This window comes from Vombatus ursinus, unplaced genomic scaffold, assembly GCF_900497805.2.
Source record: "Vombatus ursinus unplaced genomic scaffold, bare-nosed wombat genome assembly UNPS02010461.1, whole genome shotgun sequence".
In the NCBI taxonomy this organism is placed as follows: Eukaryota; Metazoa; Chordata; class Mammalia; order Diprotodontia; family Vombatidae; genus Vombatus; species Vombatus ursinus.
The window spans coordinates 4,894,064-4,909,145 of NW_020950239.1; the positions used below are offsets into that span (position 1 = coordinate 4,894,064).

At 48.1% G+C, this 15,082-nt stretch overlaps 1 protein-coding gene across 3 annotated transcripts in view; it reads left to right on the forward strand.

The window, feature by feature from the left end:
* Positions 1-1,750: 1,750 nt before the first annotated feature.
* Positions 1,751-15,082, forward strand: part of RUFY3 (RUN and FYVE domain containing 3) — a 129,914-nt gene continuing 116,582 nt past the window's right edge. For 2 of the 3 annotated variants that reach the window (XM_027854478.1, XM_027854479.1), the window contains exon 1: positions 1,751-1,823. The gene's annotated coding sequence lies outside the window, so the exon portion shown is untranslated. Of the gene's footprint in view, positions 1,824-11,061; positions 11,185-15,082 lie in introns of those variants that run through there. The other variant, XM_027854476.1, reaches the window with a different exon arrangement.

The following is a 15,082-nucleotide window of genomic DNA, read 5'->3' on the forward strand; positions in this document are numbered from 1 at the left end:
CTTCTGAAACAGGAAGTGTATTTGGACATTTTGTATTCGTTCTCCAGAGAAGGCTATACCGCCTCCCTCCACACTGATGCTGCAATAGTACAAAAGCATTTTAAAGGAAAGTACAATTGGAAGGACGTGAGAATGGGGAAGATGTAGCAAATGTGACAGTGTTTTTTCACTATACTGTACTGACATATTTTATCTTAGATGGAATCCATCTGCCAAAAAAAAAACAACAAAAGAAAAAAACAACAACTAGGCACATTTAAAGCCTGGACACTTGGCAAAAAATGAAATTTTCAGAGAAGTAACATTTGAGGCAAAGACTGGGTTAATCACCTGGAATTATGGATCAGTAAACAATGATAAAACCATTTGTTAAATCTTGTTTTTGCCTCTTCCCCCCAAGGTCCAGAGTTTAGCATAATGGCTGGCACAGCGACAACGCTTAATAAATGCTTGTTAGCTTGAAAATAAATCAGTAATTACTAGTGAGAGTAATGTAACTGACCAGGATAGCACATACCCCCACCTGGAGGAGAACAATGGCCAGAGCCCAAGCAAAGCACGTGACATCCAGGGAACAAAAGGAGGGGAGGGGAGGGGAGGGGAGGGCAGGGGAGGGGAGGACAGGACAGGACACCACCTTTACGGGACTTTAGGGCGTACGCCCCAATCCCCAGGTCAAGGGCTTTAAACAAAAACGAAACCACACCCGGGAAGGTTTTCCCACAGCCTAAATCAGTGACCCGCCCTCTCCGCCCCTTCACGCAGATGAAGTTATTAGATTAGGTCCAATGCACGAAGGTGAACCTTACAGGCAGCGGCAGCGGTCCCTTCCCAACCCAGAAGCATAGAGGTAGGGTCCTGAAGGGGGAGGGAGGAAGAGCCCCACCCCACGTGGGGGGCGGGGGCGTGGTCCTCCTCCTAGAGAAAGGGAGGGGAGGAGCTCCAGGGAAGAAAGGAGGGGGCAGAGAGAAGGGAGGAGAAAAAAGGGGCAACAGAGGGAGAGCGGGGAGGGGAAGGGGAGCCGCCAGGAAGGTCCGGGTCGAGTCCAGCTCAGCTCTCTCGGGAAGGGGTGCCCTCTCTCCATTCCCCCTCCCCCACCACTCCGGGCAGGCGGGGCCAGGCCTCGGGGGCGGAGACAAGGCTCTGGGCGGGGCGACAGTAGCAGCTCCTCCCCCTCCTCTCCAGCTCTTCCCTTCTTCCCCTCCCCCTCCTTTCCTCTCTTTCTCCCTCCTCCCTTCCCCGTCTCTTTCCCCCTCCCCTCACCTTACTCCACTTTCCCCCTTCCCCCTCTCCTCTCCCCTCCCCTTTCTCCTCCTCTCTTCCCCCCTTTCTCTCCCTCCTCCCCTCCCCCTCTTCTCCCCCCCATCGCCCCGCCCGGCCCCGCCCCCGCCCCGGTGGGGGGAGGCCGGGACGCTCGCCTTGGCTCGCTCTCGCTCGCTCGCCCGGGGCTGGGCTGGGCTGGGCTGGTCGGGGCGGGCCGGCGCTCTGGGCGGCCGCGATGGCTGAGCCTCCCGCTGCAGCTCCGGCTCCGGCTCCTGCCCAGGCGGCGGCGGCGGCGGCGGCGGCGGCGGCGCGGCCCGAGGGCGCTGGGGAGCCACAGCAGTCCCCGGCCGGCAGCAGCCCCGAGTCCGGCTCGCCCGAGCCCGCGCCCTTCTTCCTGCTGTACCCGGGCGATGGCGGCGCGGGCCCGGGGGTGCGGCCCCTCTACCAGCCGCCCGTGCAGCCGCAGCCCCCGCCGTGGGGCTGGAGGACGCCGCCGTCCCCGGGCTCGCCGCTGCCCTTCCTGCTGCTGAGCTCCCCGGCGCCCGGCGGCACCAAGCCCCGTGAGTACGGGACAGGATGGGGCGGGAGGGGAGGGGGCTCGTGCGCTCCCCGCGTGCCGCCGCCGGCGGGGCAGGACCCCCGCGCATCCCTGGCCAGCTGGGGCTGGGCTCCCTGCCCCCACCCTTTCCTAGGAGGCCTGGGGCCACCCTCCTCCCGACCACTCCCCCCCCGCACCCCTTCCCAGGTGGGGCTGGAGCCCCCTCACCCCCTATACACGCCCCACTCCCCCCACCCCTGCTGGAGGAGGCTGGGGCCACCCTGCCCCTCCCCTTCCCGGCCGGGCCCCCCCCCAGCCCCCCCAGGGGTCCGTGAGCCCGCACGAGGTTAGAGCCCCTGGTTAGTGGAGCGGGGAGCAGCCCGCCGGCCCCTCGGTGGGAGGCCCCCCGGCCGGCCAGGGCTGCCCCGGGTCGGGCATCTCCAAACTCCTCCCGCTGGCCTCCAAGTTTGCATTCTCCCAAAGTCATCCCCCCTGCTCGATCCTGTGCCGTCCATCCGCATTCGAGTTCCCTGCTCCAGATGCCCTCCCGGTTGAAAAGCGGGCATCTCAGTCCGCTGTGAGTGGTGGGCAGGACGGAGAGGTGGAGACCCTGCCGGAGGGAGGTCAGCCCTGGGGCCTGATGGGTCCGAGAGCTGCCTTGGAAGCGGGAAGCAGAGGGGGCTCCTCGGAGGTCCCGGGCAGGTAGTGTGGTGCAACGGCTGGAGAGGCTGGCCGGGCCGGGGGGCGGTCTGGAGAAGCCGGGCTCCAGCCCCGCCTGTGAGTCACACGCAGACTCCGGGCCCTCTGCGTGCGCTCAGCTGCTCCGAGGCTTCTCAGTGGCTGATCTGCCGGCAGCCCCCTCATCAGGAAATTCCCTCCGTCAGTGCAGTCACCAGTCCAGCCTCCGTCCACATTTGCTTGCAGGGAAATTTAAAAAGAGATTCCCAGGTCTCCCTCCTCACTGCTTTAGAAAGCTGTGAAATCCACAAACACTCCTAAAAAGCAAATTGTGTCCAAGGGCATGGAAATACAGACAGCTGAAACCCAAACTGCTTATGTGTGGCATTATTTAGAGGGCAGAAGTCAACCCGAAAATTCAAGGGCGAAGCAGTTTGCAGTTTGGCGCTTTCGTTGGCATGTACATTGTATTGCTAAACTGGGTGCTTGCTTGGGAGCTGAGGGCCTTCTCTGTACAGAGCAGACCTTGGATGCTCCCGGGAGAGACAGGGGGTGTGGGCAGATGAACCACAGAGAGATGAATTGACAGGAAGCCCCCAATCCCAGTAAATAAGTCTAGAACTCTGGGTGAGGCCACCAGGGACCCTCCTTTGAGACAGACCTAGTTTGATCTCTGTGTGTCATAATTCCAGGCAGTAGGTGATGGGTGCCAAGTGCGTAGTACAGAGAGTACCGGAGGAGTTCCCAGAGCACTCCAGCTTGCCAAACAGAGTGATATAATAAGCTAAACAAGGAAAGGGCCCCTCACACTGAGACACAGATTCCTCTGCTTGGCATCTAGATGGCTTCCACAGTTGGGCTTCACCCTGCCTTTCCAGCCATATATTCATTACTCCCTTTTCAACGGGTCCAAGTACACATCTCCCACCTCCTACCCACATCTGTTCACGCACAAGCTGTCCCCCTTCATCTCTTCCTTTAAACCTCAGGTACTGTGGAACAGCCTTCCTTTATCCCCAGAAAAGCTAGTGTCTTCCTGTCTCTCCATCTCTCCTCCCTTTTCTCTCTATCCCTCCCTTATCTTTCTGTCTTTCCCTTCTTTCTCCCCCGACTTTCTCTTCCTCTCTGTGTCTACCTCCTCTCCTACTCTCCTCCCTTCTTTCTCTCCCCCCTTTTTCTCTTGCCTCCCTCCTGTGCCCCCACCTCCCTTAACTCAGGTTACCTCTGTTCACACTTACACTGTGTTTATGTTTCATCTCCCCATTAGAATATAAGCTTGAGAGACAGGAACTATTTGTTTTTTGCCTTTGAATCCTAGAACCTAGCAGTGCCCATACTTAATAATTATTGAATTTGTTGTTTAGTCACTCATTTGGGGCCAACTCTTTCATCACCCCAAGGACCATGCTGTCCATAGGGTTTTCTTGACAAACATATTGGAGTAATTAACTATTTCCTTTCTCCAGTGGATTAAGGCAAACAGAGGTTGTGACTTTCCCAGGGTCACACAGCTAGTAAATATCTGAGGCCGGATTTGAACTCAGGGCTTCCTTATTCTAGGGCCAGCAACTCTATCCGCTGAGCCACCTAGCCAACTGCTATTATTGATGACTAGCTAAGTCACTGGGGTAAGCTGCCCCGGCTTCCGACCTCCTGCAGACTCCCAGAGGTCACTGCAGGTGCCTGATGGGATAACCCGTAATAGTCTGACTGTTCTATTCTGGGTAGTGGAAGCCTCTTAAGCCCAGGGATGAGCATAGAATAAGGAAGGGTCCTAGAAAAAAGAACAGCCGAGAGGGATGGCACACATCTCTTGAGGTGCTGCTGTAAGACATCATTTCTCAACGTGTGCTCTGGGGACCCCATTTCAGGGGAGGCTCATTCAGGCCAAACTTTTTATAATAAGCATCGTAGTTTCTAGTAAGGTAAATGTCAGTCAATATCGGCCACATAAACAGAAGCTCTTGGGGGAAGGGGCTTCTCAGTGCAAAGGGGTCCTTAGACCCAAAAGTTTGACTACTGCTCCTATAAGGAGTAAAATTTGATTTTGTTTTACAGGAAGGGGTGGTACATGCACCAATGTCTCCTCCTTCAAAATGCTTTTTTTTTTCTTTTGACAAGGCAGTCAGGGTTAAGTGACTTTCCCAGGGTCACACAGCTAAAAAGCGTCAAGTTGTCTGAGGCTAGACCAAGCATTTATTAAATGCTTATTTTGGAATAGGCACTGTCCTAAGCTCTGGGGATACAAATGGCAAAAAACATAGCCCCTGTCCACTAGGACCCTGCCTGTCTAATAAGGGAGGCAGCATGCAGGACATTGTACATTCCCAATCTCTACAAGTTAAATGGCTGGTAATTTGGAAGCAAGGCTCAGGCTCAGGGATGGGGAGAAAGGCCTGTTGTCAAAGGTGGGATTTGAGGCAGAGTTGACGTGTGGAATGAGTTGGGAACAGCACAGAGGAAGGCACCAAGGCTGTGAGCTTGGGGGAGGTGACTAGGAGTGTAGGGATGCCCTCGAAAGTACTAGGGAAGTTTGGAAGAGGGGAGAGCTTCGGGGGAAAGGCGGTGTTTTGGACATGTTGAGTGTGAGGTGCCTCTGGGAAGGCCTGTTGGTTATATGCAGAAGGCAGTTGATTTGAGACTGGAGCTCAGCTAGCAGGTTGGGGTTAGACCTGGGTAACATCTGCATGGAGACGAAAATTGAATCCATGGAAACTGATGGGATAACCAGGGGAAATGGTAGAGAGAAGGGGGCCCAGGATAGAGCCGAGGAGGACACCCACAGTTTGAGGATGTGTTCTGGCTTTCCATCTGCCATGGTTCTCTTCCCGTGTTCTTTCTTGGTCTCTTCTGTTGGATCATCATCCAGGCAAAGGCCATGAGTGACATTCCAGAGGGACCCCCAAGATGTGACCCCTTTGGCCTAGGACCCCAGGGCTCACTCAAGCTGGACTTAATCTTGGTAGCTGCTTCCGAAGGGTCAGTGTCTTTCTTTTCTCTTGCCCCCACCTCTGATTTGGAATTTTCCAGTAAAAATCTCCAAAATAAAGGTTTGTGCATTGAGTTCTATCTTTGTTTCTCCAAACACAGGAAATCCCGCCTTGTCACTCAGTATTCCATTTGGGTGTAAGATAAACCTTCATTATTATACCCACCCCCGAAAATGTCTAAGGCAGAAAGGAGTTGAAGCTGCCCATTGGATTCCAGCAACAGTAATACATGAGGGGTGGGGGGGCCTGCCACGGAGACTTCCCAATCCCTTTGGAGTTGGCTTTGCCCAGGCAGCTTCTCACAAGAGCAGGCTTGGGGGGTGCTGGCTTTCTTGCACCCAGCATTAGGTTTTCAGCTATAACACAACCCTCTAATATCTTTCCCTAGGAATCATGCTGTTGAGGAAATTTCTGTTTAGAAAACTGGATTCTTAAATCTCTCCAGAACTCTCTTAGTTCTCAAACACCCTGATCTCTGAACTCTGCTCAGAAAAAGCCAGAAACTCCCCTCTCTGGTTTTCCTGGTTCTGCCCTTGCCTGTGCGCATTGCTGTTCCTGGAGTGGGGAGGAGAACTGGCAGATCTATCCTCCCCTCCCCTCTCCTCTCCTCCCTTCTGCCTTGCTGGGCTCGAGGCTCCAAGGCTTGCTCCCACAAGTCCTGACACAACTTGGCTTTGCAGACTAGGGAAAGGGCAGCCCTTCCTGCAGGAATCTGACACCCCCTTGTGTGTCCTCTCCCCTTGCCAATCCTCTTGGAAGCAGCTGCAGCCTTTGAGAACCAAATTCCTGTATTCTTCCTGAGTGCCAGGGCAGCACCTGATTGGGCCTTTCAAACATTGCCCTGGCCCTCATTTGTTGCCAGTGAAATCTCCTTATTAGGACAACAGGAGCCAGCCAGCAGGTCAAGTTTCCTAGGGCTAGGTCCAGGAGGGACAGTTAAAGGGAAATGGATGGGGGGTGGGGGATGGAAGAAGGGAAATTGAATATTGGCCGGTTCCAAGCATCACCGCAGCAGATCACCAGGGCTGAAAGCCTGACTTTCACAAACTTGGGTTGTGTGCCTATATGATACAGAGGGATTTGGAGAGCATTGAGCTGTGCGGCCCTTGTTAAAGGTGGCCATTTTGCAGGATGGTGACTTCATGGCAGTCAGGATGGGTTAAATCCATAAATCAATTAACAGGACTTTATTAAATGCCTGTTTAGGCCAGGCACATCGGGCTTTGGGGATACAAAGCAAAAACAGCCTCTGTCCCCAAAGAGCTTATGTCCTGTGGGCAGATAATATGTACAGATACAAAGGTAGGTTGGCTCAGTGGTTTGGGCAGATTTGGAAAGGAGAGGGCGACATATGGCCAAAACTATTAGAGTCAGGAAGACTCATCTTCCTGAATTCAAATCTGACCTCAGACACTAGCTGTGTGACTTTGGGTAAGTCACTTAACCCTGTTTGCCTCAGTTTCCTCATCTGTCAAATGATCTGGAGAAGGAAATGGCAAACTATTCCAGTATCTTTGTCAAGAAAACCCCAGGTGGGTTCATGAAGAGTCAGACACGACTGGAGAAAAAAGATTGAATCACAACAGTTATAAGCCCTAAGTAAATGGAAGCTTCAGGAGGGCCAAGACTTTCTTGTCCTTCTATTCTTCAGGTCTGCAGGGCCTTACCCAGGCTGGATACTGAATACATGTTTGTTTGAATTGAATCAAATTTGGGTATGGAGATTTATTTTGACTTCTTACTGCAATATACTTGTTTTCTACAGAGTCTGCTTAGAAAAGTAACCTTGTAATCCTGGGCCAGCTCTTCAGCTTTTTCGGGGTCCAGGACCCCTTTGGCAGTCTCTGAATAATGGTTTTGGATGCATAAGATAAAATATTTTGGATTGTAAAGGGAGCTGATTTAGGTTGGAATACAGTTATCAACTTATTAAAAACAGAAACAAAAAAACAAGTTTCCCAAGGACCCCAGGTTAAGATTCTAATCAGTAACTGTTGAAATTGGAGTTAAACTTACTGTGGCATGGTGTGAAAATAATTTCAATAGCCTTAAAGCTATTCTTTTTTAAAGAATGATCTCTATTTGTTTATTAATTTATTTTTCTGTTTACTTGCTTACTTGTTTATTTTTTGGCGATGTAATGTACCTGACTCTGTCCGTAAACATCTATTAGGTGCCTCCTGTGTGCCAGGCACTATCTGAAATGCCAACCGGTCCTAAAAGTGTAATACTGAAATAGTTGCATGAAAAATATGCTTTTTCTGCAAGTAGTATGCATTTGGTGTCTAGGCACTTCTCCCAAGAATGGTTTTTTCCTGTTGTAAATCCTTCCTGATGTTATTGTCCAAAGTATAAAATATATAACTTTTTGTGAGGGGTTGGAGCGGGGATTTCTTTTGACCGCAGATGTGATCTGTCTCCGAGGTTACAATTTAGACAGTTGCCTACCTAGTAAATGTGTCATAATTATTTTAATGTCTTCGTGTTGGGGAAGATGGAGGAGTGAATAGCTTTTTAGCTTAGACCCTGACCAGCCCCAAAATAGAGAATCTCAGGGATGCTTTTGGAGTGGCTTTATTTCAGTTGTTTAGCAATGAATGCCTAAAAATAGCTCAAGAAAATGAATCTTGTATGAGAAGAGCAGAGGTGACTTCAAGTGTGTACCTTGTGAACTTATCGGAGGTGAAAAGGGAGATAGAGGATAGCCATCATCTCTGGGGAGTACGGCCTTGATGGTTTTAATATCCATCAAATATTCAGTCCTTCTAAATCAGTGGTGTACAGTAAATACAAAAGCCTCTGCTTTGCTGGTCTTCAGAGGGGATAATACGAAATGTCAAAAATTTCTGTGGGCTGTTTAACACTGACTCTTTCAAAAAATCCTTCTACGTTGGGTGACCCCATGAACCAAAGAAGAATCTTGTATTTAACTCGACAGGACCTGGATTCCAACCCAGGCTCTTCCATGCGACCTTGGACTAGGCCCGAGTTTCCGTATATTTACAATGGGAGGCTGGGACTTCTCTTCCAGCTCAACATCTTGTGTTCTAGGATTTGTCAGCCTAAATTTACTCCTAAGTCCGTGAGACGTCGCATAGTTAGGAGTAACTTCAGCACCTCGAAGTTCACCAGTCCCTTCTCCCAGGCTTCCCTTCTAATTTAAGAAAAGTCATTTTATGAAGGTGGGGCTCCTTTGAGGTGCTAGAGATAAGAGGGCCACCCGGTCCAAAAAACTGGACTCTCTTCTCATTTCCCCTACAGTCAGTATTTGGAGTGGTACCCACAAAAATAGTTTACTCATCCTGGCTTCTGCCTTGTCTTCGACTTGCAGAATCAGAACATTCAGAGCTTGCAAGGACCTTGTACTGGTCATCATTTTACTGATGAGGAAACTGAATGCTAAGAAGGGAATGGCTAGCTCAAAATCTTGACCTAGGACTAGTTAAGTACAACTGGGACCCAGGTTCCCCCCACCCCCTCAATTTGATTTCCACTTAGAATCACAGAAATGAGAGCTAGTCTACTCCAGAGGTATCAAACAAGTGACCACACGTGGCCTGAACCAGGTTAATATGTAGTCCCTCTCAGATTTTAATGTCCTGATGTATTAATAAATAAAGTAATCTATAAACATGTATGGTTTTCTAAGTCAATATTTGGCCCACAGAGATCCTTTTGGATGGGGGCCCCTGTTTCTGTCTGAGTTGATCGATAAAGGAACCTCATTTTACAGAGAAAGGAACCTGAGATCTAAAGAGGTTAATTAAGTGGTTTATCTGTTTACACAGGCACTGGACTGAAGAGGCCAGATTTGAACCTAGGTCCTGAAAGCCCTTGAAAGAACCATTAACAAAAATTGTCCTAAGTATCAGGTTCTTCCAGTTTACTCTGAATAGGCAATTCTTGATTCTTTTCTTTTAATAATGATTTTTGTATAGGATTCAAGGTGTTTCTGTACCAGGAGTGGTTTGCTTTAAATCCATTCCTTTCCTTTCTGCCCTTTAAAGTTTAGACGTGAAATTCACCAGCTCCTTACTGTCAATAGAAAAGCATTTGGGTGGGGGGTGGGGGAGGGAGGGGGCACTCAAGTACGCTTCTGGAGCGGCTTAATTCCTAAAAATCGATCATTTTCTTTCATGGTGACATTAAATGTGTTTTGTTATTGTGAACTTGGTAGTCATCAGCAAACGTGAGCATTTCAATACATGCAGAAGAACAGACAAAAGAGAATTGAATCTTTTGAGTAACATTGAGTAACAGCACGGATTTATATGTATTTGTGTATTTATATGTAAATATATTTATGTTATATATTTATATTGTATGTAACACACATAATATAATGTAGAAGTATACACAGAATACATATTATATTTTTATGTAATAAATACATAATATGTATAATATATAATGTAGAAGTGTATCATACATAGAGATATATTTACGTATGTGCTGTAGTCAGTAGAGATTTATGGTTTCACTTTGGTTTCAAAGCTGTCCTTACTTGTGTCTGTGTGCATGTGTGTGCTTTTAAAATGCTAGAATGACCTTTTTGTTTATTTCACTGTCTAGTCTTCCTCTCCCCCAGATTCCCTTCCTATACACCTCCCATAAAAACAAAACTTTCCCTTGTAAAGATAAACACACTGCAGCAAAACAAATCCACACATTGGGCCATGTTCAGAACTGTATCATTAACTCCATCTGCCTCTCCAGTCCTTCCAGGACTCCATCTTTGTTCCTCTGAAGAAGTGGTTGGTCATTGCGTTGATCAGAGTTCTTAAAACACACTGATTCAATAAGGTGTGTAATGTTATGGTTCTTGGCCAATTGGTTTGCTCTTTGCAGAGCACAGATGGATTTGACTACCTTGCGATTTCACAAACCTCTCAGCCAATAGTTATTAAGCACCTACTATGTGCCAGGCATTGTGCTAAGTGCTGACCTCAGGCTGTCAGGGGTTGGATAAATTGAGATCTTTTCTACACTTGGGGATGGTTGTGAGCTGGTGAATTGAGGGTAGCCTGGAAGGCCTAGTACTAGCTACTGGAAGAATATAAAAGAGTTAGTCAATCCTTATCCAGCCCTCACTGCAAAGAAAGGGAAAGGCCTGGCCCTGCCCTCAGGGAGCTTACATCATAGTGCACAGACAATGGGCAAACCCCTGTGAACATACAGGGTATATACAGAGTTAGATGGAAGGAGAGATTGGAGCTGAGACTTGACTAAATTTGGGAATGAAGAGGGAGGCCTTTCCATACCCAGAGGATAAACCAACCAGCAAAGCCCGGGAGAGGGTGGATGGAGAGTCAGGACCTGAGGAGCGTGGTGAGAAGCTCAAGAAGGCACCATTGCTGCCGGGCCAGAGGGAAGTACAAAGAATCAGAGTCCTGGAAAGGTAGGAAAGGCTCGCTAGGTTGTGGGTCAGCCCATGAGCAAGCATGTGTTTACCAAGCTGCTTCCTGTATGTCAGGCAAGACACCTTGCTAAGCACTGGAGGTTGAAGAAAGGCAAAAAAAAAAAAAAAATTACCCCAACTACCATGGGGGAGACGGCACGGCAATACCTCCGTACATACAAGTTATAAATATAACGTCACTGAGGCCATCCAGGGCAAAGGCACATAGTGGGAAAAGGAGGGTCACGTGCCACCCACAGCACAGCTGGATTATGATGTTCGGGGAGCCTGGAGGAAAGTATAGGAACATTGGAAAGGTAAGGAGGGGCCAGGTTGTAAAGGGTTTTAAGTGACAGTATTTTATATTTATTTCTGGAGCCATGTGGCACGGACAAAGGTCAGGAATCACCTAGTCTTACATTTTCGGAAATTAACTTTGGCTGTTGAGTGCAGAATGGTTTTGGAGTGGGGGAGACCAGAGCAGGCGTTGTTTACCTTTTTTTTGTATCGTAGACGTCCTTGGCAGTCTGGTGAAGCCTCTTGTCAGAAAAATGTTTTAAAATGCATAAAATAATACATGGGGTTAAAAAGGAAACCAATTCTTTGGAATTGCAGTTAGCAAAGTATTTTTTTAAAAGTTCATGGATCTCAAGTTAACCCTTGGACCCAAGGCAGGGTGATCAGTAGACTGTGTGAGCTCTGTGAGCGGAAAGAAGTGCATGTTTTTGAATTCACCTTTTGAGTTTGTTTGTTTTTTTAAATTCAGTGCTAAAGTTTAATCTTGAGGAAGGATTCAGGGTTATGGTGGGGTAGTGGTCGTCTTTGAATTGTGTAATAAGGACACGGGACTTACCATGTCAGTTTCCCATATCCATTCTCTCTGGAAGTTGTAGCAACAGAGACGGGGGTAGGCATATTCTGAAGAGGAAGTGTCTTCTAAATTTGGACTGGTTTTCATTTTTGGTTTGACTCAACTATCTTGTTATGTAATGGGTGGTAACTTTTCAGTTGGCAAGAGTAAAACCTTCAGGCTGCTAACTCAGCTGGAATTAAATCATGGTAAAAATGAGACCAAAATGATAGCTCCGTATAGATTATGAGTATGTATGTATGTGGGTATGTAATATGTGTGTTACATATGGACACATGTATAGTATATGTGTATGAGCTCCATATAGATTATGTATGAATGTGTGCATATTTATGTGTATATATGGCACATGCGTGTATATATGTATTATGTATGCGTGCTGCCTACATGCATATGAGAGGGTGTATGTGTATGAGCTTCATATAGATTATAGTGTATGAATGGGTGCATGTATATGTCTAGTGTGTGTACATACACATATGCATGTATGTATCTATATACTACATACATATAGTATGCATAGATGAGCTTAATATAGATTGTGTGTGAATGGATATGCATATGTATATTATGTGTATAGATACTTTATGTGTATGAGCTCCATATAAATGAGTGTGAATGTATATATAAAGTGTATTCACATATTTATGTTTGTTATGTGTACATACATGTATAGTATGTGTAAGTTCCATGTGGATTCTATCGTGTGATTGTACATATGCATGTGTGTTATGCACATACATGTATGTATATAACACATATGCCTATACATGCATATATACATACACATAATGTAGAGTGTTGAGGTGCGTGGGGGTCTAGGCCTACGCTTTCATTGGTTTAGGGGAACCTCCCAAATGTGGAAATTCCTGTCAATGCATAGACCGGCACCTGTTCTCCAATATATCTACCTTCTGAGACAATTCCCCGACGTGATTTGCCTCTCTTCACTTGGCCAGGATGTGCCAGGAGAGGCCTTGAACCCAGGTTAACTTTTAGCTCTTCAGTTCCGTATACGTGGAGCCACGACCCCTCTCTTCTGCTGACCCCAGTCCTGACTTTGCTGGGAAATGCAATGAAAACGTGAGCTCAGTACTGCCTGCCGTGGCAATGGGGGTCAGGGGGTGCCTGGCCCTCCGGTGCTAAACTGGATCACTGTGATTAGCACACATACAGGGAGCCAGTGGAGTTGTGGGTCAATTCAATGTAAAACCAGTGGATTTAGAATTAATTTGTAGATTTTGTCTCATATGAATTCATTTATATGGAATCCTGTGTCTGGGACCACTATCCTTTGTCCCCAAAGACATAGATGATGACTGTGGCCCCATGGCTTCTACTGCGCTTTTCTCTCACCCACCGCAGTTTTCATTCTTGGTGCTGAAAGTAAGCAGCTTAAAAATAAGCTCTTCAGACTGCTGTAGATATGGGGAGAACCCAAAAGCTTCTGGGAAAAGCCATGGGAGGTTTTCGTGGCCTCTCCTGAATCAATCTTACGTTATCCCTAAGGAGCCTGGAGTAGAAAGATTTGGTGAGGGCCAAATTGAAGATACACTGCCCGGGTAGGTTCAGTCAGTCATTAAACATTTATTAGGCACCTACCGTGTGCCAGGCAAGGGCAGCTAGGTGGTACAGTGGATAGAGCGCTGGGCCTGAAGTCTGGAAGACTCATCTTCCTGAGCTCAAATCCAGCCCCAGACACTTCCTAGCTGTGTGACCCTGGGCATGTCATTTAACCCTGTTGGCCTCAGTTTCCTCATCTGTCAAATGAGTTAGAGAAGGAAATGGCAAACCGCTCCAATATCTTTGCTAAGAAAACCCCAGATGGAGTCAGTCAGAGTTGGACATGACTGAAAAATGACAACAGCAGAATGTGCCAGGCACTGTGCTAAGGTCTGGGCATTCAAAGAAAAAGCAAAAGATGGTCCTTGCCCTCAGGGAGCTCACAATCTAAAGGAAGAAGGTAACAGTTAAAAAAGCTGAAAAGCTTGGAAGGCGTCTGGGATGTCAAGGAGCACAGATTCAGCCTCCTACTAAGTTGATCTGACCAATAGTTTTTTAATGGTAGAGAAACCCCACAGACATACTTTTATTTGATCTTTGGGATCCCTGCTGGAGGCCCCTGTTGGGTTCTGGTTTAGTGAAAGCAAGTCCTGTGTGTGGCTGAGGTGCAAGCAATCAGTGCTTATTTCTGGATGACCTGTAGACGTTAGGGGGCCTGGATGGGGTTTTATACCCCAGTAGACGAAGGTAATTGGATTCTCCGGTGGGGTAAAGAAGTAACCCTCCATTACTCTCATCAGGGATAGGTCAGATAAGCCTGATCCGAGAGGTTGGTAGAATTCCTTTGGAGTCTGGCTCAGCCACCCTTGGGGCCCCTATCTTCCTGCCCCTCTTTTTCTTTCTCCTTAGGCATAGGGGTGAGCTGACTGGCCTGTGTCGCTTCCCTCTAGGGCATGTTAGCTGAGTTCTTCTGTATGATTAGCCCACCTCATCCTCAGACTAGGCCCGGTGTGACTCAGTTCTGCTCAGAATGGATCTAATCCACTGATCCCTGTCTAGTTAATCAGCACTTCTTGGCTGCATCAGAGCAAACCGCCGTTTCCCGGAGGGTCCCCAGCCATGCTCACTCACTTCCGCAGTGGCTGGGACTCATTCTCTGGGCTTTTCCCACCCTTAGAGACGGCTCCACTGATCATCCTCTGCCTTCCTCTCATCGACGAGTCCTTAACCTGGACCCAGCTTCACCCTCACTTCACCCCAGACTCCTCCCCAGTGCCTGGCCACAGAGGAAGGCCCAAGTTAAAAAGCTGTTGGCTGTTTTAAGACAGCTGTGGTTGCTCATCAACCTGGTCTATTTGAGAAACCAGCATTTACTCAAGTAATGATTAGTGAGTCTCTGCTGCAAAGAATTGTAGATTAAAGAAAATAAGCAACCAGATTTGAGGTCAGGCTTTTCCTGAGGGCAGACTACTAGGTAAAGTAATGCTCCCTCCCTGGGGGAATCTGAGATGAGTTGAAGTATACTCGAATGTAAATGGGTTAATTCCGGGAAGTGTATGAGCTCCTAAGAGCATCATACCAGTCTGATGGAGAATAGTGGGGTGGTGAACCCTGATGGGAAGGGTAATGAAATCCTACTTTTAGGTGCAACTATGGGGTTACATAAGGCTTTACCTATCAGCTCCCCCAAATCAGAGTATCTAGATGGGAGGAAATCTGGGCCAGGGAGATAGGTTTGTGATGAGGAGTGGATGGAAGTGGAGGATAGATTTGACATTTTCTTCCTTCCTCTCTCTCTCTCTCTCTCTCTCTCTCTCTCTCTCTCTCTCTCTCTCTCTCTC